General features: G+C 41.7%; 2 protein-coding genes across 5 annotated transcripts in view; one reads left to right on the plus strand and one right to left on the minus strand.

Annotated features, from left to right (window-relative positions):
* The window catches only part of MARCHF7 (membrane associated ring-CH-type finger 7), a 52,266-nt gene extending 50,443 nt beyond the window's left edge, over window positions 1–1,823 (minus strand). For 2 of the 4 annotated variants that reach the window (XM_080671210.1, XM_080671208.1), the window contains exon 1: window positions 1,601–1,823. The gene's annotated coding sequence lies outside the window, so the exon portion shown is untranslated. The remainder of the gene's footprint in view (window positions 1–1,600) is intronic. The other 2 variants (XM_080671211.1, XM_080671209.1) reach the window with 2 other exon arrangements.
* The window catches only part of BAZ2B (bromodomain adjacent to zinc finger domain 2B), a 372,529-nt gene continuing 349,258 nt past the window's right edge, over window positions 1,817–25,087 (plus strand). The window contains exons 1-2 of the mRNA XM_080671184.1: window positions 1,817–1,945; window positions 3,401–3,585. The gene's annotated coding sequence lies outside the window, so the exon portion shown is untranslated. The remainder of the gene's footprint in view (window positions 1,946–3,400; window positions 3,586–25,087) is intronic.

Below are 25,087 nucleotides of genomic sequence, written 5' to 3' on the forward strand. Positions count from 1 at the left end.
AATGAATACAGGGCTGATTAAAACTCATTGGCTGCATGAGTGCCACGGATGACTTTTTATATCCAAGTTGATTATTTGAGAACTTCAAGTAAAACATGTGGCATGTCTAAATAGGGGCATCTTTGTGCTTCATCTAGGAAAAGAAGCTCTCTTGCTAATGTTGCAGAAAGATAAATCACTTGTACTTAAATAAGTAGGAATTTTAAATTTTATTCAAGACATCTACCCAGCATGCAAGAGGTTGAAAAAACCCCCGACTATGCTTACATCTGTGGTATAACATAAGGCAAAATAAGAGTTGTAAAAGTTCTTATCTAAACACGTTCGTATTAGAGAACTTACATAAATATATATTGTGTGAAGCTGTGAGCAATCTGTGGGGGACATTACAGGCAAAAGTAGAATTTTAAGGTTATTTGGACAACAATCCTGAACCAAGTGGGCCTTAGGTACCAATTCAAATTGTTTGTATCCATTAAAAATTAACTCTGCAAGCATTAGGTCCCCCAGTATTGTTGTCTGCCTCATCTAAGTTAATCCTCACATCAAGTCTAGGAATTAACTGCTATATTTCTAAGGAAATATGAAGAGGTTAAATAATTTGCTGCAAAATCAAGACAGATCTCCTGATACACACTGACCCCATCTCATGAGAAAAAAATCTAAACTGTTTTAAGTCAAAACTTCATCTTTAACCTAACCTCTTAGCTCTATAACAGAGTCTATATAGATTATGGATGGATAGGAGTAAGAAAAGGGGAGACAGAATAATAAAAAAAGAAAAAATACCTTAAAAATTCTACAAAAGTCGGGGGGAAATCTTACCAAATTCAATTTCACTTGGCACGTTTACTTTTGAAAGTGCCAAATGATACTAGTCGTGACGAATTTATTACGAAGACAGAGTTTCCGTACATATTATCTACATCTATACGTAGGAAAATAAGTATTTTAGTATTTTTTGGTGCGTGTTCGCACACGTTCTCAAGAGTCATCAAAATGAGGGAGTGTTCTACTACTGGTGGCTTCCATATTTTTAATTCTTACGCCATTAGGTCCGTTTTTTATACATATAATCACCTATTTCAATTTGAAATACACACAATTTACCACAGCACAAAAAGAACTCCCCCAAGTATCACGATATTCAAGAACGGGAACGATCACTAAGCAAATCTTCGCAGCACCCGAGGGGCAGGAGAAAGCCCCGTCAATTCGAGGCTGGGTTGGCAGAGCCCCAAGCCTCCCCACCTTCAACCTCGCGTCAATACCTCCCCTCGTGATCCTCCCGGCCCGCTGGGGGGGACGCTCCTTACCCAGTCGAAAAGGCTGCTGCCAAAGGCCAAAGTAGGGCTCCAGCCCCTTGCCCTCAGCCACCGTGTGTCTAAAAGGCGTACAATCTGCTCCCCTCCATCCGTCATAAACTTCCTGAAGGCCACCGGCATCCCTTCGTACCCGAATCCAGCTCGTCCGCCCCATCTTGCTTAGCAGGAAGCGGCCTCCGCGGCCTCAGGCCTGCACTTCGATCCCTGCCCTCCCCCACCGCGGCCTGGCCTAAACCACCTCCCCCTAGGGAAGCCCGAGCTCCGCAGCCCATTACCTCCGCTCCGGGGCTGGTACTGAACAGGGCGCGAACCGCTCACTGCGCCCTCACCGCCGCCTTCCTCCACGGAGCGCGAGGACTCGGAGTTAGAGCAGTCGGCAGCGAAGCACAATGGCGCCCGCCCCTCTCCCGGATCCGGCGCAGAACCAGCTGCCACCGTTAAATGCCCCTCCCTTCTCCTCCTCCTCCCAGTTCTCGGACTCCTCCGGCTTCTCGCGAGAGTGGCGGCGCTGCGGGAATCGGAGAGCGCTCGGCGGACTCGACGTGCCCCACCGCGGGGTGGTGCTCTGACTGCGGCAACCGTTGGAGGGCTGCCCCGGAGGAGGCGGCGAGGCGCCACCGGTAAGCGGCTGCGGCCGGTCGTCCGCTGGGCTGGCGGCCGGGCCAGCGTGTGTGCGGGCGTCCGGAGACGGGCGCTGAAGGCCTGGCCCTGCTTGGCCGCCGCCGCCGAGGTGGCGAGGGGCTCTGATCCAGCCCTGCGCTCCCTGGCACCCGAGTCCCGGTTACAGGCTCTCAGCCCCTCCCGCAAACCCGCAGGGCCCCACTGCTCGAAATACAGTCCAGCCCTCCCCCCCCTTTTTTTTTTGCGCTGGGTAAGTGGCGCAGGGAATGTTTAGCTACGACTTGAATCAAGCACTGCCTTTTCCGACCTCCCCTCCTCCCGGCCCTCCCAATTGAATGTCTGCGAGCCCTCCCCTTTCAGGGTGGAAGCCGATCCAAACCTGACGTTTTTTATCGGTAATGCCGTTTTGGTGGTGATACTTTTAAATAGTGACACTGATATTTGGTAGTGTAGCAACAGATTTCCTAGTAAAAATTTCATTCATTTAAAAAGAGGAAGGAAAACTAAGGCAAATGATCTGATGAAATTTTTTTTAATCGTCTGATGAAATTAGACGGAACTTTCACCCCCCCAAAAAACGAAGTGATAAACTAAGATGTAAATGAATACGAATACATACAAGAGTAGGTTAGAGGAAAAACCACAATTTATGTGGACTTGATAATGTCATATGGATTTAGGTGATTCTGAGTAATGTATCAAACATAAAAAGTTCTTTGTCCGGAAATACATTGAAACTTGCCGATATGCTGACAGCGCTTGATTTTTAAAGTGACCTATTTTACTAGATTGTTTTAAGCAATTCATTGAATTCAAGTAATTATAATAAATGAATTATGACGCTTATATGTATTTCTTTGTCGTTTAATCTGGAGGGAATGCACTATTACTACCATCCCCATTTTTCGCTGTCTTGGAGACTAAGAGACTGTCCATTTTCACTATTGTAAGTTGTAAAATATTATGGATGTTAAAGATTTAAAGTTGGATTACTATTATTTAAAGTTGGCACATAAATGCCAGTCTAGCTTTTTGGAATGTGAGTTTAAGATTAAGCAGCTAATATAGGGTAAAATGAACACAGATCACTTTTGAGAGAATCAGTGTGCCCTTTTTAGAAAACTGATTTTTCCTTTCAGCCTGTTTGAATGTACCTGTAGCATTGTGGTTATGAATATACGCACCCTAAGTACCAGACTGCATGGGTTCAAATCCCAGCTCTGCCATTTACTTTGCTACCTTTGTTATCCTGAACTATTTCCTAACCTTGCTAAGCCTACGTTTTCTATAAAATGGGATTAATAACAATGCCTATACCCCATAGGGTTGTCGAAAGCATTAAATAAGATAATACATCAGTTCCTGAAACAGTAAGCATTCCACAATTGTTAGCTCTTACATTCCATGTCCAAACCATGACTAATGCTATCTTTCTGGGGCTTAATATTACATAGGTCTCTTAAACTTCTTCTCAAGTGTATTCGGCACTAAGAGGAATGACTGTACCATTTTCCTGAGCTATGGCAGTCAGACCTGGTAGCAGTAACTTCTCTGCAGAACCCCCTAACCTGTCAAGGATGATTCAGATGTTGGCAGATTATGGCTTCATCCCCACCCAGCACTGATGTTACCAGCAGAGGTGAGTGTGGTACCAATTTTCTAAGCTAAACAGACCTTCCAGACTCTAGTTTCCTATTGATACTAGTAAATAGGTAAAGACCACTTATAAATTTTTATTCTTTGAGAATGGTTAATTTTTATTGTTTTTATAATGCACTTTCTTTTATTTGAAATTCCATGAAATTATCATTACCAACAAATAATTGAGCCTTTCCTATGTTAAAGACAACTTTATAGGAGTTGTGGATACAAATAGGTACAATAGTGACTGTATTTTCTGAATGAAAAATCAGAACAAAATGATTTGATAGGCAAAATGTTTGAAATCAGAATTGCTATGACCAACTTAGATTCCATGGTTGCCTTTTTTACTTAAGAGTTCCTCCACATGACCTTCCTTTGCTGAACTTTTTCTCCTTATGACACACGTTTCAGTATCTAAATCTTTTTCACCACTTGCCCACACTACTCACCTTAGTTTACATTTTTTAACTTGGCTTCTTCTCTAAATTAGGGTCATACTACTATTACTCATTTTTTCCCTTTCTACTTTATAAATTTGTCATTTGGTCATGGTCATAACAGCCCTTTACTTTTATATTTAACTATTTCTTCAACTACTTCATAGTTTAGAGTTCTTTTTCATATATTAAATTCCATAGTCCCTGTTTTCCCCGCTTTTTAAATATTTTTATTTTTAGAGAGAAAGAAAGGGAGAGAGAGAGAGAAACATGGATGTGAGAGTGGAGCATGATTACCTGCCTCCTGCATGTTCCCCACTGGAGATCGAGCCGCAACTGGGGCATGTGCCCTGACCCGGAATCCAACCAGCAACCTTTTGGAGCACAGGATGACACCCCATCAACTGAGTCATACTGGCCAGGACTTCCTCACTTTTTATCAACCCTCATCCTAACTTATCAATCTTTTTTTTTAAAATATATTTTTATTGATTTTAGAGAAGAAGGAAGAGTGAGAGAGAGATAGAAACATCCATGATGAGAGAGAATCATGGATCAGCTGCCTCCTACAAGTCCCCCACTGGGGATCGAGCCCACAACCTAGGCATGTGCCCTTGACTGGAAGTGAACCTAGGACCTTTCAGTTCACAGGCCAACGCTCTATCCACTGAGCCAAACTGGCTAGAGCGGCAAGGGCAATCTTATAGACATTCTTTACTTGTGTAAATGGTGTGATCTTGAAAAAGTATGGTTATATTTGCTTTTTGTAAATCAAATTGTTTTTTAACATTGGTTATTTCTTAAACTTTTGAGGAACAGGAGGTAATACCTAGGATGAAAGGAGAGCTTATAGGAAGAGTGCTTATAAGGATGCCAATTTTTTTCTCATATAGGAATATCATTGATCCCTGGAGAAGGGAGCTTCAACCAACTTGAGGATCTACTATTTAGTTATAGATAACTTTAATATGTAGTATTTATTATTTAATATTACATAAGTCCCTTAAACATCTTCTTAAGTATTGAACTGACCCTATTCCTTTTTTTTTAAATAAGAGAATATTTATTTGGAAATCGCAGAGGTAGGAGTAATTCATAGAAGAAATGGGTTTAGGAAACAATTATAGAGGTAAAGGAAGGGCCCTTGGAGCTTTGGAGTGCATAGGCGGAAGCTAATAGTAATGCACCTGGGTGGGGAGGAGGAAAGCAAAGGTGGGGGTATGCTCCCAAGAGGGAAGTTCTTCCTATACCTTTAATACAGTCAAGCTAAACTCAAACACACAATTTCAGAATCATAATAATTCAGGACTATGCTCAGCCTCCATGGCCACTTCAGACTATATTTTATGACAATACAAGCAGAAGAGCATCCAACTACTGATATGAAGTTTTTGGGTATTTCCTTTGGCAAGTTTGATTACAGCCCCATTTTTATCTTAAATATTTTTCATGTCCACATATGTGTATAACTTTATAACAATGTATATGTTGATTGCATCATACATACTAGCTATCTTATATAATAAAAGCCTAATATGCTAAGTGTCCGACCATTTGACTAGTCACTACGTCACGCACTGACCACCAGGGGGCAGACACTCCAAATGGTAGGTTAGCTTGCTGTTGGGGTCTGGCTGATCAAGACTGGGCGAGACGGGCCAGACAGACCCTGGAGCCCTCCCACCGCCCCTCCCCAGCCAGCCAGCCCCGATTGGCCCCAAACAGGACTGGGCAAGACAGCCCCGATTGTGACTCGGCAAGATGGGCCAGACAAGTCCTGGAGCCTTCCCGTAGTCCCTCCCCAGCCCTGATCATGCACCCGTGGGGTCATTCAGCTTTGCCTGCACCCTCTGGCTATCCAGGACCCTCGGGGGATGTTGGAGAGCCAGTTTTGGCCTGATCCCCACAGGCCAGACTAAGGGACCGCACCGGGCCTCTAGTTTTAGTATAGTCCTTTTCTTTCACTTTTTTTTTTTATCTCCCATTCCCCCGCTTCTCTTTTCCTTTTAAATTTGGCTCTCCTGTCTCTACTACCTCACAATATTCTTGCAAAATTAGTGAGCATCCTTCTGCATTTATTTTCTGCGTGGTCATACATTCTTTTTAAAAAATATATATTTGTACTAGAGGCCCGGTACATGAAATTCGTGCCCTGGGTGGGGGAGGGTCCCTCAGCCCAGCCTGCACCCTCTCCAATCTGGGACACATTGGGGGATGTCCAACTTCCGGTTTTGGCCCGATCCCAAAGGAATCGGGCCAAAAGCGGAAGTTGGACATCTCTCTCACAATCCGGACTGCTGGCTCCCAACCATTTATCTGCCTGCCTGCCTGATTGCCCCTAATGGCTTCTGCCTGCCAGCCTGATCACCCCTTAACCACTCCCATGCCAGCCTGATCGACACCTAACTGCTCCCCTGCCATTCCAGTTGCCCCTAACTGCCCTCCCCTGCTGGCCCAGTCGCCCTCAACTGGCCTGCCCTGAAGGCCTAGTTGCCCCCAACTGTCCTCCCCTGCCGGCCTGGTCACCCCTAACTGCCCTCCCCTGCAGGCCTGGTCAACTCCAACTGCCTTCCCCTGCAGGCCTGGTTGCCCCCAACTGCCCTCCCCTGCAGGCTTGGTTCCCCCCAACTGCCCTTCCCTGCAGGCCTAGTCCCCCCAACGGCCCTCTCCTGCCGGCCTGGTCGCCCCTAAGTGCCCTCCCCTGCCAGCCTGGTCCCCCCTAACTGCCCTCCCCTGCCAGCCTGTATGCCCTTAACTGACCTCCTCTGCAGGCCTGGTTGCCCCCAACTGCCCTCCCCTGCCACCCCAGTCACCCCTAACTGCCCTCCCCTGTCCAGCCTGGTCACCCCTAACTGCACTCCCCTGCCAGCCTGGTCGCCCTCAACTGCCCTCCCCTGCCGGCCCGGTCGCCCCCAACTGCCCTCCCCTGCCGGCCCAGTCGTCCCCAACTGCCCTCCCCTAGTGTCCTGATCACCCACAACTGCCCTCCCCTGCCGGTCATCTTGTGGTGGCCATCTTGTGACCACGTGGGGGTAGCCATCTTGTGCGAGGGCATGACGGTCAATTTGCATATTATTTATTTTATAGGAGGATTGATTTCAGAGAGGAAGGGAGAGGGAGAGAGATAGAAACATCAATGATGAGAGAGAATCATTGATTGGCTGGCTCTTGCACACTCCCTGCTGGTGATGGAGCTCGCAACCTGGGCATATGCCCTTGACCAGAATCAAACTTGGGACCTTTCAGTCCACAGGCCAACACTCTATCCACTGAACCACACTGGCTAGGGCTGCATGGTCATACATTCTTAAATATCACACACATATGCACACCAGAGATACTAATATATATATATATATATGTATGTATGTATATTTATATATATATATATATATATATATATATATATATATATATATACACACACATATACACACACACACATATATAAACTAGAGGCCCAATGCACAAGATTTGTGCAAGGGCCTCAGCCCTTGCAGCCCCGGCTTCGTCCGGACAGTCATCTGGAATCTGGATGGTAATTCTGCTGTTCAGTCTAATTAGCATATTAGCTCTTTATTATATAAGGATTATTTTTTACCATTTATTTTCTAAAATAGCATCAAATTTCAACATGCATATTCATATTTTTTCAATCAAAAGTACTACTTTAAATACCTATTTATATTGGTTGATTATCCTTGCTTTTCAATTTGTAATATTACCCCAGTTTTTCAACTCTCATTTGTTGACTTACCATTTAATATCTTTTGCCATAGGTACATTCATATAATAAAATTTGTCTACGATTTCTTTTATCACTTTTGGGTTTCTAGATTAGCTTAAAAAGTCTTACCTATTTCTGGATTGTAAAAATTAAACTCAAATGAGTTTTTGTATGTGGAATACAATAGTAGGATCCAATTTGTTTTCATAGTGCATAACCAGTTGTGACAGTAACATTTCTTAATTTGTTATTTGTGATTAGAAAAGCTACCTTTGTCATATACTGAATTTTCAGATTTATACTGGATTTATTTCTGGATTATTTTAAATTTTGAAAACTAAACTATTCAGAACTATAAACTATGCAGAAAATTAAATATTATTTTAATAATATTTTGAATCTTAATCTTGTATTATTAATACTGTTCTGCATTTCTGTCACCTACCTATTCAATTATAGAAATGGTAATTATTTTCTCCAGGATCACCAATAAATTTTTACTGGCTTTGCATTCTATACTTGATATTATACTAGCAGCCTGCCTCGGACTTAGTTTAATTTCTCCTCCCCGCCCCCCCCCTACTATTCTTATTTTCCTTTCTCAGAACTTTGCTGCAGCCATTGAATCTACCTCATCAATACTTTGTATATCATAATAATTTAAACAAAACTTTACACATACACCCATATTACTTAGTTTCTTAAATAACCCTGTTTGCTATCCTATGGTCCAGTATAAGTTTTTCACCATGGAACCTTAGCCACTCTTGACAGCAAGTTGGCCATTTCTACAATGGACAAAAAAAAAAGGAATCCTACATTTTCCCTATTATGTCATCATAAATGATAAAAGAATGGTGACATGCTTTAAATGTTTCATTTATGTTTAATGTTTGTAATTCTTAGCGTTAGCACAGCTCGTAAACATGTTGTTGCTGGTTGTTGATTTTGTTGTGGTTTGAATATTTGTCTCTTCCAAGCTAAGAATTGTGCACTTTAAAACATTATATTTTAATTCAATTTTTAGAAGATATTAATTCAATTCATCTTTTTGTTTGTATATAGTTAATTATGCCTAAATTTGTGGGAAGGCTTTTCTCAGAAGTGATTATTTCATTGTTTTCAAATCCATTTATTAAGGTCTATTTTAATCATATAAACTTAATCTCAAATAGTAACTTGAATTGAAATTTTTTAATATTTTTAGATATTAGGGTCCCAGAATAGGAATGAACATATGATACATAGTTATATTCATTATTTCCCTCTTATGTCTTTTATTTCTTTTATTTTTAAAAATATATTTTTATTGATTTCAGAGAGGAAAAGAGAGGGAGAGATAGAAACATCAATGATGAGAGAGAATCATTGATTGGCTGTCTCCTGCATGCTCCCTACTGAGGATCGAACCTGCAACCTGGGAATTCAACTGTGACCACCTGGTTCATAGGTCAATGTTCAACCTATGAGCCACACCAGCTGGGCTCCTTTTATGTATCTTAACAGTTTTATAAATATATTGATAAAACTGTTTTGTGTTAGACTTTACTTCCTTGGGTTGATAGCCAAATATTTTCCTGGTACATCAATTGTGCTACTAGTCATAGTAAAACAGATAGCTAAAGTACTTCTGAAATACAATTATTTTTGTAATATTGTATATCAGGATTTTAATAAGCTTTATAATATTTTAAAATCTGAATAAATACGACATCAGCCAAATTATAGCATTAAAAATTAATTGGGTAGATGAAAATTTGTATCTAAAACGTTTGGTTAAAGAATTTAAAGTTAAATTTTAATAATAATTCTTGATAACGTCCAAAAATAAAAACTGTTAGTGTTTAGTCTTACCTGTGCTTGGAAGAAAACCACATAGAAATTAATTATTCTATTAATGCTATTTACTAGAGCCCGGTGCATGAAATTTGTGCACAGGGGGGCCCCTTAGCCTGACCTGCACCCTCTCCAATCTGGGAGCCCTTAGGGGATGTCCTACTGATGGCTTAGGCCCACTCCCCGTGGTTCTCTGCTCTCTGCGGGGCCTGCCTGCTCGACTGCCAGTCAGGCCATGCTGGGTGCTACCTGCGGGCCACACTTGCCTGTTCCCCAGTTGCTGTGGCGACAGCCAAGCAGGCCATCATGGGTGCTGCCTACAGGCTGCACTTAACTGCTCCCAGGTCGCTGAGGCCATGCTGGGTGCTGCCTGCGGCTGCGCTTGCCTGCTCCCTGGTTGCTGCGGCGATGACCAAGCAGGCCCTGCTGGGAGCTGCCTCCTCCCTGCTGTCAGTCTCCATGGAGGCGATGAGGTTAATTTGCATACTCACTCCTGGTTGGCTGGTGGGTGTTGCAAAGTGATGGTCAATTTGCATATTTCTTTTATTAGTGTAGATTGTCATTTATTCTCTATATTGAAAATGTATGGAAAGAATTATATAGGACAACACTTTGCTTCTAAATCAACCAATATGAAAAAAAATTAAATAAAAAGAAACACATTTTAAAAAGAAGAAGCAAAAATAAATAAACAAACAAAAATGAGAGAAAAGCAACTATTAGACATTGAATAGACATTTTTTCATCCTATTTAGAAGACTTGTTTTCTTTCTGGCAGAACCACATGTGGAATTTTTTTTGCTTTTTTCACCACAAAATCGGCATAGACTACCTGCAATTTTCCTAATTTATTTTATGCAGTAAAATAATGTATAGTGGAAAAGAAATAAATAAAAATTAATGTAAGGTAGGTGAAAAAGAACCATACTTTTCAGAAGAATAGAATGTAAAGTGCATTTTAAAAATACAGACACAGGGGGAGAAACCAAGATGGCGGCATAGGTAAGCATCTAACCTGCTGCCCCGCACAACAATTTCAAAACTACAACTAAAAGATAGAACGGACACCATCCAGAACCACAGGAAAGCTGGCTGAGTGGAAATTCTACAACTAGAAGGAAAGAGGAAATCTCACGGAGAAGGAGCTGCAAAGAGCTGAGGTACGGAGACGCACGCGCAGAAAGGAAGGGCGGCGGAGTGCCTGGCTGGCTTTCTCTGGCGGGAGGGGGAAAGAAGCCCCTGACTGCACTGAACCCCAGTTCCGACTGCACTGAACCTCAGTTCCAGGCGAAACCCTGTGGACCCAGGCTCCTACAGGGGCGTTTGGACTGGCAGGTAGAGAGAAAGGCACACGGAGACTCGGAGACTCAGGGGAGCCGCGGCGGCAGGGGTCTGGAGGCGCGAGTGTGCACAAAGACTGACTGCGGAGGTTACCACAGGCTATCCCTAGTGGAAGGGAGTGGGAGGCTCCTGACAGCACTGAACCCCAGCTCCAACTGCACTGAACCGCAGTTCCAGGTGAGCCCCTGGGGACCCACACTCTTACGGGGGAAATCTGGACTGTAAGGCGGAAACTCGGGAACCATGCAAGGCAGAGGTCTGGAGACTCGCGCGCAAGGGCAGGGTGGAAGGGACCAAGACTGTCTGCCCCGCCCTGAGACTCCACCCCATTCAAGCTGAGCACAGAGGCTTTTGCAATCTGGCAAGGCTAATCCTATAAGGTTGTCTCCAGCACCGAACTTCTCCCAGTGTAGACACAGCTGATCCGCACAGCCAACTGGCCTGCAGGTCAGTTCCTCCCAGTGATACCAACAACAATCAAGACTTAACTACAACAAGGCTGTACACACAGTCCACAAAGGGGTGCACCAAGAGTGTCCACCTCAGGTTAACTGGGGAGGCCGACCCACTGGGGCCATATAGGAAACCTAGCACCCAAAGCTACTCTACCAACTCAGGGAAGCAGTGAAAAATGGGGGGAGACAAACAGATCACAAACGAAAGAAATGGAGGAAAACAGAATTCAAAACCACGGTTATAAGGCTCTTCAAGAATATCCTAGAAAAGGCCGATAAATATAACGAGACCCTCGAAGATATGAAAAAGGACCAACTAGAAATTAAACATACACTGACTGAAATAAAAAATATTATACAGAGACCCAAAAACAGACTAGAGGAACACAAGAATCAAGTCAAAGATTTGAAATACAAAGAAGCAAAAAACACTCAACCGGAAAAGCAAAAAAAAGAAAAAATAATCCAAAAAGTTGAAGATAGTGTAAGAAGCCTCTGGGACAACTTCAAGCGTACCAACATCAGAATTATGGGGGTGCCAGAAGAAGAGAGAGAGCAAGATACTGAAAACCTATTTGAAGAAATAATGACAGAAAACTTCCCCGACCTGGTGAAAGAAAGAGACTTACAAGTCCAAGAAGCACAGAGAACCCCAAACAAAAGGAATCCAAAGAGGACCACACCAAGACACATCATAATTAAAATGCCAAGAGCAAAAGACAAAGAGAGAATATTAAAAGCAGCAAGAGAAAAACAGTTAATTACCTACAAGGGAGCACCCATACGATTGTCAGCTGATTTCTCAACAGAAACTATGCAGGCCAGATGGGAGTGGCAAGAAATATTCAAAGTGATGAATAGCAAGAACCTACAACCAAGACTACTCTACCCAGCAAAGCTATTATTCAGAATGGAAGGGCAGACAAAGAGCTTCACAGATAAGAAAAAGCTAAAGGAGTTCATCACCACCAAACCAGTATTATATGAAATGCTGAAAGGTATTCTTAAAGAAGAGGAAGAAGAAAAAAGTAAAGAGAAAAATTATGAACAACAAATACATATCTATCAACAAGTGAACCTAAAAATCAAGTGAATTAAAAATCTGAGGAACAGAATAAACTGTTGAATATAATAGAATCAGGGGCATAGAAAGGGAGTGGACTGATAATTCTCAGTGGGAAAGGGGTTTGGGGTGTGCAGGAAGAGAATGGACAAAAATTGTACACCTATGGATGAGGACAGTGTTGGGGGAGGTAAGGGCAAAGGGTGGGGTGGGAACCGGGTGGAGGGGAGCTATGGGGGGAAAAAGGAGAAACAATTGTCATAATCTGAACAATAAAGGTTTATTAAATTAAAAAAATACACAACTATGAAAAACTATTAAAATTACATTATAACATTTAAAGTAGCAGAAAGAGACTCTTTCCCTTTGCCTGAAGTTTTAAATATTTTGAGTTTGACTTCCCATCAATTCAAACAGATGAATGATTAAATTACCTTTATGTATGGGAAAGCGAATTATACTGTCCTCAATCCTTAAGAATGGGTCATATATTCTTGTTAAAAATCTAGTTTCTAGATTTACATGTAAGGAGCTTGGGAGCCTCCATTCCATCCTAACAACAAGTGAAAAGCTGAACAGACTGAAAAATTAACAAGTCTTCTTAGCACCATAAGAGAGCGCAGGATATAAGGCAAATTACTAACCCCCAAAATGGAGACATGCAAGGAGTTGCTGCTTACAGGAGCAGAGGCTCAAGAGCAGAAACCAATAGATCTATAAATGATAAATTGCTAGAGACTCGGTGTGGATAACTCAGTTAAGAACTCCAGGGAACCCTAGCTGGTTTAGCTCAGTGGATAGAGCGTTGGCCTGTGGACTGAGGGTTCCAGGTTTGATTCCGGCCAAGGGCACTTGCCCAGGTTGTGGGCTTGATACCTAGTGGGGTGTGTGCAGGAGGCAGCCGATCAATGATTCTCTCATCATGGATATTTCTGTCTCTCCCTCCCTTTCCTTTCCTCTCTGAAATCAAAGAAATATATTTTTTTAAAAAAGAACTCCAGTGAGACTTAGTCATAGGGGGACCACACGATATTGTGAGATTCATCTCCAAGAGCTCCACCAATATTTTCTCACAGTAAATATTAGAGAAAAATCCCATTGGACTTTGGCAGGGAGAAGGGAAAATAACCATTTTGAAACACATCTGAGCACTCTGTTGTTCCTAAAAAACCCTGCCTTCAGGGAAAATTAGTTAACCAGAATCTAACCTGCTGAGGTTTTATCAGATTCTGGAAAAGAGAAATACCCAACTCTAACCAGCTCTAGCCTTCCATATAGATGGGAAATACCCAACTCCATCCAACTGTAGCCATTTTGTTTCACCTAAACTAATAGGGGAAAAAAACAAAACAGAAAAACTCTTGTGACGATCATAGTCCAGAGGCTTTGGCTCACTAAAAGACAGGCCTAATCACACATTCATGAGAAAAACTCTCAGCTAATTAGGAATAGAGGGGAATATTCTTAAGGGTAACTTGATAAAGACTACAAAAAAACCTACAGCTAATGTGATACTTAATGATGATAAATTTGAAGCTTTCCTTTCTGTTAGAAGGCAAGGTTGACTCCTCACCAGTCCTGTTCAACATTGCCATGGAACTTCTTGCTAATGCAATAAGGCAATAAAAAGATATACAGAGTGGTTCACAATGTATATGTATATCAAATCACCACAATGTACTAAAAATGGAATTCAAAGCCAAGAAGACCTCTGACACCAGCATAAAAATTGTACAAGTGAAGAATAATCTGCACTGACTAAAGCTTGAAATGCTTCATCTTCAAGGTGAAGATGTGTGCACATGTGTTATGGAAGCTTGAAAACAATCTCATATCATAGTTGGGAAAATACCTGTCCTATTGATAGGTTGACAATGCCAATAAGTTGAAGTATGGTTAAAAAAAAAAAAAAGATGCTCAATATCATCAGTCATTAGGGAAATGCAAATAAAAATCACAATGAGATGCCTCTTCACACATAATACAACTGGCCCTGGTCCAGTTTGGCTCAGATTGTTGGAGCATCCAGTGAAAAGTGGCAGGTTCGGTTCCCAGTCAAAGCACATGCCCAGGTTGTGGCTTCAATCCCCAGTCAAGTGCCTTCAGGAGGCAACTGATGGGTGTTTCTCTCTCACATCAATGTCTCTCTCTCTCTCTCTCTCTCTCTCTCTCTCTCTCTCTCTCTCTCTCTCTCTCTCCTTCTCTCTCTCTCTCCGCCCCCTTTCTCACTCTGAAATTAAAAAAAAAAAAAAGAGAGAGAATAACAAGTGTTAGTAAAGATGTGGAAAACTAGAACCCTCACACATTGCTGGTGGGAATCTAATATGATGCAGTTGCTTTGGAAAATAATTTGGTAGTTCTTCAAAAGTTGGATATTGTCACCATATGACTCAGCAATTTCATTCTTAGGTATATACCAAAAAGAATAGAAAACAGCCCTGGCCAGTGTGGCTCAGTTGGTTAGGTGTTGTAACATGTACCAAAGGGTTTCTAGTTCAACTCCTGGTCAGGACATATGCCTAGGTTTTTGGCTGGATCCCTGGTAGGGGATGTGCAGGAGCCAGAAATCAACATTACACATTGATGTTTCTCTCTCCCCCTCTCCCTTCCTCTCTATAAAAATAAAAAACAGTTTCAAAAAATTGAAAAAAATCTATACTAATAATAGAGAAATATGCAAATTATCTGGGACACTGTCACAATAACAGTAACAACTGAACAGCAGGCTGTGTGGGGCAACCAGGCCGGCAGGGGGGTTAGTGAGGGACAACCAAAGGACTGAACAGCAGGCTGCGTGGGGCAACCAGGCCAGCAGGGCGGGCAGTTGGGAGTGACCAGGCTGGCAGAGGGGGGCAGTTTGGGCCAACCAGGCCGGCAGGGGGAGCAGTTGGGGGCGACCAGGCCAGCAGGCAGAGGCAGTTAGGGGTGATCAGGCTGGCAGCGGGGGCAGTTAGGGGCAATCAGGCAGGCAGGCAGGTGAGCAGTTAGGAGCCAGTGGTTCCGGATTGTGAGAGGGATGTCCGACTGCCAGTGTAGGCCCAATCCCTGTGATCAGGCCTAAACTGGCAGTCAAACATCCCTTGATTGGTCCCGGGTTGGAGAGGATGAAGGCTGGGCTTAGGAGACCTCCCCCTTCCCGTGCATGAATTTCATGCACCGGGCTTCTATTGTCACATAAAATCCTATATGTGAATGTTCATAGTATCATCATTCATAACTAGAGGCCCGGTGCATGAAATTTGTGCACGGGGTGGTGTCCTCAGCCCAGCCTGCACCCTCTCCAATCTGGGACCCCTCAAGGGATCGGGCCTAAACAGGCAGTCAGACATCCCTCTCACAATCCAGGACTGCTGGCTCCCAACTGCTTGCCTGCCTGCCTTCCTGATTGCCCCTAATTGCTTCTGCCTGCCAGCCTAATCACCCCCTAACCATTCCCCTGCCAGCCTGATTGCCCCTAACTGCCCTTGCCTGCAGGCCTGGTCCCCCCCCAACTGCTCTTACCTGCAGGCCTGGGTCCCCCCCAACTGCCCTTCCTTGCAGGCCCGGTCGCCCCCAACTTCGCTCCTCTGCCAGCCTTGTCACCCCTAACTACCCTCCCCTGCAGGCTTGATGGCTCCCAACTGCCCTCCCTTGCAGGCCTGGTCCCTCCCAACTGCCCTCCCCTGTTGGCCATCTTGTGGCAGCCATCTTGTGTCCACATGGGGATAGCCATCTTTGACCACATGGGGGTGCTGTTGGAGTGATGGTCAATTTGCGTATTACTCTTTTATTAAATAAGATAGCCAAAGTGTGAAAACAATCTAAATGTCTATCAATGCATGAATTAGTAAGTAAAATGTGCTATATCCATTCAATGGACTATTATTCAGCCATAAGAAGTAGTGTAATTCAGCTACATAGAACAACATGGATGAACCCTGAAAACTTCATGCTAAGTTAAAGAAACAATAAAAAAAGTCACATATGATTCCATTTATATAAAGTGTGCAGAATAAATAAATCCATAGAGCTATAAAATAGTTGTCAATGACCAAGGAAAACAGGAATTGGGAGTGACAGCTAATGGTACAGGGTTTCTTACAGTGATGAAAATGTTCTGTAATTAGATTATGATAATGGTTGCATAAACTTGTGAATATACTAAAAAACACTGAATTGTACATTTTATTAGTTTGCTAGGACTACCATAATATATACCATAGACTGGGTGACTTAACAATACCATTTCTGCCCTGGCTGGGTAGCTCAGTTTGTTGGGAGTGTCATCCTGGTATGCCAAAGTTTCAAGTTGTGTCCCTGGTCAGTATCAACCAGTGAATGCATAAAAATAAGTGGAACAACAAATCTATGTTTCTTTCATCAATCAAATAAAAAAATTTAAATAGCATTTCGTTCTCATAGTTCTAGAGCCTTGAAGTCTGAGATCAAGGTGTTGGCTGGGTTGATTTCATTCTGAAGCCTCTCTTCTTGAGGCTGTAGATGGCCATATTCTCCCTGTATTCTTTCATAGTTATCCTTTGGTTTGTGTGTTGTCTATGTTTAATCTCTTCTTAATAAGGACACCAGTCATAATCAGGCCATCCATATGTCTTAATTTTACCTTAATTAGTTTTTTAAAAATTATGTGTTTATTTTTAGGGAGAGAGAAACATAGATTGGCTGCCTCATGCTCTTCTTGACCAGGGATGGAGCCCGAAATCTAGCATGTGCCCTGACCATCAAACTGATGACCTCTAGTACAAAAATGACAGTCAACCAACTGAGCCACACTGGGCAGGTTCACCTTAATTACTTCTTTAAAGACCTTGCCTCTAAATACAGTCTCATTCTGAGGTACTAGGGATTAGAACTTCAGCATATGAACTTGGGAGAGGGGATGCAGTTCCATCATATACTGTAAAATAGGTGGATTTTATGATATGTGAATTATATTTCAATTTATAAAAACATAAGACCCTACTTTGCAAACCGCTTTGCAAAAAAATTGAAAATGTAGATGAAAAAGTTATTTCTGAGGCAAATATAGTTTATAAAAATTAACCACATTTGAAATAGTCCAACTTCTATACAAAAAAATGAGAAATGTGAACAAACTATAAAAAAGCACCAGATAGTTTCAATACTCTATAAATTGTTTCAGAATATTTAAAATGAATAATACCAATTCCTAAAGGCAGTACAAAAAAGAAATTACACACTAATATCAATTATACTGATGCAAAGTACTAAGCAAATATTAGATAAATTCCAATGCCATATTGAGAAAATAATATATCATGACCATGTGAGATTTATTTTAAGAACACAAGGTTAGTTCAATATTCGGCCCTCATATACTATCTAATAAAAGAGTAATATGCAAATTAACCATCACTCCGCTACACCACAAGCCACGCCCACAAACCAATCAGGAGCAAGTATGCAAATTAACCCAACCAAGATGGCTGCGGCCACGGAGAGAGCAGGAGGGAGGCTTGGGTTTCCCTGGCGATGGAGGAAGCCAAGCTTTCCGCACACCCTGGCTGGCCCAGGCCTCCGCTTAAGGCTACAAAGTTTCAATTATAGAAGATAAATAAATCCCAACAAAAATGGCAGCAGCCACGGAGCTGGAGAGAGCAGGAGGCTAGGGTTGCCCTTGGCGATGGAGGAAGCCAAGCTTCTGCAGCCCTGGCCTGCTTTGGCCTCCGCTTAAGGCTACAAAGTTTCAATTGTAGAAGATAAATAAATACCAGATACCAGGGTCTCTGCTTGGGTTGCTGGGGGGCCTGGCTGGCCTGCAAACCACCACAGGCCCCTCGCCCAGGCCACCCCATGCCCCAAGGGAACCCCCACCCTGATCCGGGACACCCTTCAGGGCACACCAGCTGGCCCCCACCCATGCACCAGGCCTCTATCCTACCTAATTAAAGAGTAATATGCAGATTGACCATCACTCCAACACACAAGATGGCTGCCCCCATGTGGTTAAAGATCCTGCCCCCATGTGGACACAAGATGGCTGCCACAAGATGGCCAGCAGGGGAGGGCAGTTGGGAGGGACCAGGACTGCAAGGGAGGGCAGTTGTGGGCGATCAGGCCAGCAGGGAAGGGCAGTTGGGAGGGACCAGGCCTGCAAGGGAGGGCAGTTGGGGGTGATCAAGCCTGCAGGGGAGGGCAGTTAGGGGTGACCAGGCCAGCAGAGGAGGGAAGTTGGGGGCAAACAGGCTGGCAGGGGAGCAGTTAGACAACAATCAGGCTGGCAGGGGGTGTTTAGGGGGTGATCAGGCTGGCAGGCAGAAGCGGTTAGGGGCAATCAGGAAGGCAGGCAGATGAGCAGTTGGGAGCCAGCAGTCCTGGATTGTGAGAGGGATGTCTGACTGCCCGGTTGGATCGGGTCAGAACGGGCAGTCGAGGGGTCCCAGATTGGAGAGGGTGCAGGCTGGGCTGAGGGACACCCCCCGCCGTGCATGACTTCCGTGCACCGGGCCTCTAGTCTATACTAATAAAAGCCCATGTGGTCGTCATACCCTCACGCCGTGATGCCCTTACACCCTCATGCTGTAACAATCCATCACCAGGTGTCTGTGCGCAGCAGGTGCAGGTGGGTGGGCCAGGACTTGACGCTGCATGCGCGACACAGAGGTGGGTCCCACGGCTCTGTGCAGCGATGCCGTGGGTGGGTTCTGGTAGCTCTGCATGGAGCTGCAGGGGCAGGTCCTGGCAGGTCAGCCTGGCAATGCCAGGGGCAGGACCCCTGGCTCTGGCCTACCTCTTTGGGGCAATCCATCAAGGAGCCTGGATGGGTGGGCGGGGCCTACCTCTTTGGGGAGATCGATTGCGGGGCTCCCACACTGTGAGAGGCCACAGGCCAGGCTGGGGGAATTCCCCCCCCCCCCTGAGTGTATGAATTTCGTGCACTGGGCCTCTAGTTAATGAATGTAAGGAGACTAATCATATATAGATGCTATAATGACCTTCAGCAAAATTCAATACCTAATAAAATTTTTAACAAAATAGGAATTAACAGATATTTTCTTAATCTGTTGCTTAATGGGAAACAATGGGGACATTTTCACTACTACTATCAGGAACAGGGCAAGGATACCTAGTACTATTCAACATTTGACTGGAATATGCTGCAGTCCAATAAAAAGAGAAATTAGTAGAGATAAAAAAAATTTAAATTATTTCTATTTGCAAATGACAATAGTATATTTGAAAACTCTAGAACAGAGATAAGCAACTAGACCGGAACCTAATCTGGTCACATCGTTTTGTTTGCGTATTGCTTGTAGCTCCTTTTGCCTTACACTGACCAAGTTGGATAGTTATAGTTGTGATAGAAATGATTTGGCCCACAAAGCTGAAAATATTCTGTTTGACATTTTACAGAAAATGTGGATTCCTGCCCTAGAGAATCAATGCTAAAACTAACTTAGGTGATAAAATAGTTTAGTAACTATTTTTCTGAATAGTTAAAATAGTTAAAATTTCAGCAGGCTATAAATTTTAGCATTCAGATCTCAGTATCCTTTACATATATACAAGTTAGAGGAGATAATGGATAATGGTAGGGGAAACCCCAATAACAACAAAGAAGATAAAATACTTAGGAGTAAATGTAACAAGAAGTGTACAAAAACTATTTGAGAAAAACTTGAAAAGACTTCTGAAAGACAAAACTAGATTTGAACCAGTGAAAAGACAGTTCTCCCCTAATTTATGATTTTAGCATGATTTCAATAAAAATACCAACATGCTTTTTTATAGAACTAAACAAGTTGATACAGACTTCATTTGGAAATACAAATATGTAAGAATGACCAGGAATTACTAATATTTCAGACAGGAATCATCAATGGATCCTACAATACATGAAGAGTTTACAAAGAAGATATTTTTTGCAGCCTTAAAATACCTCCCCATAAATACTAATCACTAATGGAAGAAAGTAACAATTTTATTAAATTGGACCCACTATCTTATCAAGTCACTAAAGTTAGCGGTATCAGTAATGGCTTATAGACATCATGAATGCACTAAGAAGAGATTAACATCACTTCTGTGGTATTCCTACACAAATATATAAATAACTAGAACTTAAGCATGAAGAAACCTCATTCAAACCCAAATTGAAGCACATTTAACAAAGTAAGTGGCTTGTATTCTAATAATGTCATGGTCAAAATAAAAAAGAAAGAGGAATTTGCTCCAGATCAAAGACGACTAAAGAGATAGGATAATTAAATATAATGTATGACCCTGGGATGGATCATGGGCTAATATAGAAACAATCATTTCATTTTTATTTTATTATTTGATTATTTTATTCCATTTTTGTTATAAAGGACGTTAGTGGAACAATTGGCAAAATGTGAGGGTTTCTAGATTGTATTGTATTAGTGGTAATTTCCTTATTTTGATAAACATACTTCTTAAGGGAATACATTAAAACATTTAGGAGTAAAGGGGAATGATGTCTGCAAGTTGCTATCAAATTCAGAAAAGATCGAAGGAGGAAAAAGAAACTGATAAAGCAAATATAGTAAAATGTTAAGTTTTGGGAATCTGAGTGAAGTGTGTGTGGACATTCTTTGTACTGACCCAGTTTCAGTTTCCTTGGATGTTGCCTATTTAAATTACTATGGTATATTTTTTAAAACTAAGACACCAACATTAAAACATTATTATTAAGTATGCCCCAGGCTTTATTCAGATTTCACTGATTTTCTGTGAGTGTACTTATAAACTCCAGACTTGAATTGAATTTTACTATTTTTTTCTCTTAGTGTCCCTTTTCTGCTCCAAGATCCAAACCAGGGTACCCCATTGTGTTTGTATTCATCATCTCTCTCCAATCCCCTGTGTTCTGTGACAGTTTCTCAGTCTTTCCTTACTTTTCATGATTTTGACAGTTTTGAGGAGTACTTGGTGAAATATTTTTAGGATGTCCCTCGATTTTGGTTTGTCTTATGTATTTCTCATGATTAGACACTGGTAATGAGTTTTTTGAAATAATACTATAGAGGTAAAGTACCTTTCTCATCACCATATATCAGGGAGTAAATGCTATCAACAGAGTTATCTCTGGTGATGCCAACCTTGATATCTTGGTGAAGGTGGTATCTGTCAAATTTCTTCTCTTTAAAGTTCCAGTTTTCCCCACTCTGTTGGGAAGGGAGTCACTAAGTTCAGCCCAATGCTCTAAGCTTGGCTGGCAGCGGGGAGACAGGTTAAAGGTGAAGCTTACCTCCTGGATGGGATAGTTTCTACATACATGACAGTGAAACCTCGGTTCTCCAACTCAATTCCTTCAGGAAGGCTATTCGAGAAGCATTTGTTTGAAAACCGAATCATTTTTTAGCATTAGAAATAATGTAAATTGAAGTAATCTGTTTCAGACTCCCAAAAGATTCCCTGTTTTAATTTTTCTCATATACAATGTATCATAAATCAGTGAGCAGAACGTAGGATGCCTTAACAAGCCAATTAATTAGGAGTCTTTATTAACACTAGCGGGCCCAGAGGGAGATGTCTCCCAAATTTCTGAGCAACAACATGGAGGAAGCTTCTCCTACAGTACATGTCTAATGTACTGTTTAATCTATAAATAAACAGTTATTAAATTTATCGAACCACCCTCTCTGAACCTTAAAGGAACCACTGTTAACACTTGTTCCAGGGATGTCTTTCAGGTCAGCATGCAGCATCTTTGCTTGTTCATGTATCACTGCCTCCAAAGTGCTGTCACTGGCTGTTTTCCTTTATCCAAGTCAACAACAGTTTTTCTACCTCTTCAGTTGCCTGTGATCATGTTTCTTCCACAACTTTAGCCCTCTTGGTTGCCTCTTTAAGTTGTAAAATTGTGCTAATAGTTGATTTCCCATTCTTTTCTTTGTTTCCTGAGAGACACTTTTTGTCATACTGAGGTATTAGCTTGAAAGTGTTGTCAGTTTGATAACCGAAGTGTGGTTAAACAATCCAGACATTTTTTTTTTTTTTTGTGGACAACTTGGTGGAGAACTGAATTATTCCAGATAGGAGGTGTGTGAGAAAAGAAGGTTGACTGTAGTTAGATTCCTCTGGAGGGAATATTTGACCCATCTCCCTTTTTTTAAAAAAAAAATAATATTTTTTATTGATTTCAGAGAGGAGGGGAGAGGGAGAAAGTGAGAGGGAATCATTGATTGGCTGCCTTCTGCATGTCCCCTACTGGGGATGGAGCCAGCAACCCGGGCATGTGTCCTTGACCAGAATGGAACTCAGGACCCTTCAGGCTGCAGGCCAACACTGAGTCAAACCCGCAAGGGCTCCCCTCTTTATTTATGTATCATTTACTCATATTTGTCTGGACTCATTGTATATTTATTTTTATTCTTTGGGTTATAATCTAATAAATTTTTTATTTTGTCATTCAAATAATTCCAACTTTGACCACTTGGAGTTCTGGTAGACTTTTATGGCCTTTTGACAAATCTCCATTGTTTAGGTTTCTGAGCATTTCCTTGCTTCCTAGTACTGCAGTTCCTTGCTTCTTCCCTTGTCTGTATTTACTCTGCCCTAGCCCTACAATTGATTATTTTTCCAGAGCCCTTGTTCCTTTTAATGGAGAATGATATTTAGAAATTAGGATCTTGGAATTGAGTGGTTTGTAGTAGTATTTTGTAATTTTTCTGTAAGTCTGAAATAATTTTAAAATAAAAAGTAAAAAAAAGTTAAAAGTTGTAAGATACAATCCTATTGGTTCTTCTTAAGTGTTCTACCTTAGTTAAACTATTTTGTCAGTTAGCAAATGTTACATTTTTTAATTCACAGGTGCTTATTTTTTATAAAAAATATATTTATGTTTTACTTGGAATCTGGAAATTATTAATAAAATTCTACTATAACCTCAGAACATTTTTGTATATTTTATTTGCATCTTTTAAATAGAGTGGAAACACTTTGTCATATTTTTCCTCTTATGAAAAACACATCTATTAAATTCATAAAACTTCACATAACAAAACTAATAAGTAAGCAGTCTAGTTCAACAAGCATGCATAAAAGGGGCATAGCATAGGCATAAAGAAAGGAGATGTTGACATTACTCATAACTCTTTCAAGCAATGATACCTCCACCCTCAAAATCCACTTTAGAATATAGGTATGATGTGGACAGCTTGGCCTGTTTGACAGGAAATTCTGTATATGAAAATGTCGTATTTCTTAGGGGAGGTTTTAAAAATACTTCTTTGATCTGTGACATATAAGAAGGTTACTACTACAGATGATTCTATTCTGTATTTTAGAAAATAAATTTTTGGGGGGATAGAATAATGAATTATGAAAGTGAGCAAATCAGAATATATGCTTTAACTCTTAGAGACACTAAGAGTATCTATATATATAAAAGCCTAATATGCAAAGTGGTCCCCTCTGGAATTCGACCCGGAGACTGGGAATTTGAGTATTTGCTATGATGTGTACTGACCACCAGGGGGTGGCGTGGAATGGAGGAAGGCCCTGGCCAGCAGCTGGCAGCCAGGGAAAGGAGGCCCCGGCAGCTGGGGAAGGGAGGTCCCAGCTGGCAGTCAGGGAAGGGAGGCTCCGGCAAGCAGCCAGAAGGAAGGCTTCAGCTGGCAGCTGGAAGGCTCTGATCAGCCCTGATCGCCAGCCAGGCTTAGGGACCCTATCCACGCACAAATTTCATACATCAGGCCTCTAGTTAACAAATAATGTACTAGTAAAAAGGAGTATGAAATAAAGACAGTTGTAACAAAGATATAATTTGTATGGTCTAATTTCATTTATATGAAAAGGATGTAAACATGTTTATATATGCATAGAAAATTTCTGGATCATTGTGAGTCTGCAAGTTGATACCAATTAGTGTGTTATGAAATCAGTTAAGTAAGTCACAATGAGCATTTTTCAAGTTAAATAAAACAGAACAGAAAATGTCAATGTTTGGCACATAATAGTGTAATTGCTATTACTGAAACATTTATTTCAGATATTTATGTGTGTAAGTGAGTGATTTCTGGGTTGTAAAATACATTTCTTATTTTGAGTATGTGTCAAATTTGAAAAATTCTGTTATACAATTATAGACCAAAAAACAGTTAAGAGTGGACCTTGGGGAGTAGGAGAGGGATTTTTTGCAGCAGTGGGGTTTTGTGAGAAAAGATCTGGAAATTAACTTCTTTATCTGGAAATTCTTTATACTTTTTCACAAGCAGTACAGAGAAACAAGGTAAAGCATGTAAAGTGGTGACGTAACTTGCAGCTTCCAAAGTACAATTCTATCAGGTCTTCTCTACCCTGATGTCCCTATCTCATCATTTTTCTGTGGAAGCTTCTGGAACTAACATGAGTTCCCTTCTTCTTGCCTCTCTACATATGCCTTATTCTTCAGAGCTTGCTAAATGTGCTATTGGGAGTATATATAATATGGGCCATATTAATTTTTCTCACATCCTTCATGCCCTCATAAAATATAAATTCTGAAATATTTTTATCCCAATATTTCATATATAAAATAAGTTGTACATTTTTTAAATTCTTGTCTGGCCTCTGCTATTGTTGGTGAAATGCCTGGTCTCAGTCTTAATTTTCATTTTTTTAGTAATGTGTTTATTCTTTCTGATAGATTTAAGATTTTCTCTTTATCTTTAATA

The sequence above is a fragment of the Plecotus auritus genome, assembly GCF_963455305.1.
Source record: "Plecotus auritus genome assembly, chromosome: 5".
Classification (NCBI taxonomy): domain Eukaryota; kingdom Metazoa; phylum Chordata; class Mammalia; order Chiroptera; family Vespertilionidae; genus Plecotus; species Plecotus auritus.